This window comes from Penaeus monodon, chromosome 31, assembly GCF_015228065.2.
Source record: "Penaeus monodon isolate SGIC_2016 chromosome 31, NSTDA_Pmon_1, whole genome shotgun sequence".
Classification (NCBI taxonomy): Eukaryota; Metazoa; Arthropoda; class Malacostraca; order Decapoda; family Penaeidae; genus Penaeus; species Penaeus monodon.
The window spans coordinates 31,273,198-31,273,526 of NC_051416.1; the positions used below are offsets into that span (position 1 = coordinate 31,273,198).

A 329-nucleotide genomic window follows, 5' to 3' on the forward strand; every position below is an offset into this window, starting at 1 on the left:
GAGACATAACTGATGCCACTGAGATCCATGCATTATGCCTCAAGGGTGAGACACCTGGCAGATGGCTAGAAACAATAGCACCCCGCATATGAGAATCCGTCGTTAGTGGGTTAAGGAATCAGGACAATTGTACAGAATCAGGAAGTATTGTTTGACCTTTAGCAAATTAACACTTACCTCTGTGTACACTGTAGCTTAATTTAGTCTAAAGTAGCAAATGTAAAGAGTAAGAAGTAAAATTACATATTCTTATAACTTGTGTGAAGTCAGTTACTAGTAATCTTGTTTTTGGAGTTGAAATTGAATTGGAGTTCGATGTAAAATTTAAC

At 36.8% G+C, this 329-nt stretch overlaps 1 protein-coding gene across 1 annotated transcript in view; it reads left to right on the top strand.

The window, feature by feature from the left end:
* LOC119593168 (serine/threonine-protein kinase SIK3 homolog) overlaps positions 1 to 329 on the top strand; it is a gene marked incomplete in the record, with an annotated part of 91,792 nt that overhangs the window by 89,950 nt on the left and 1,513 nt on the right.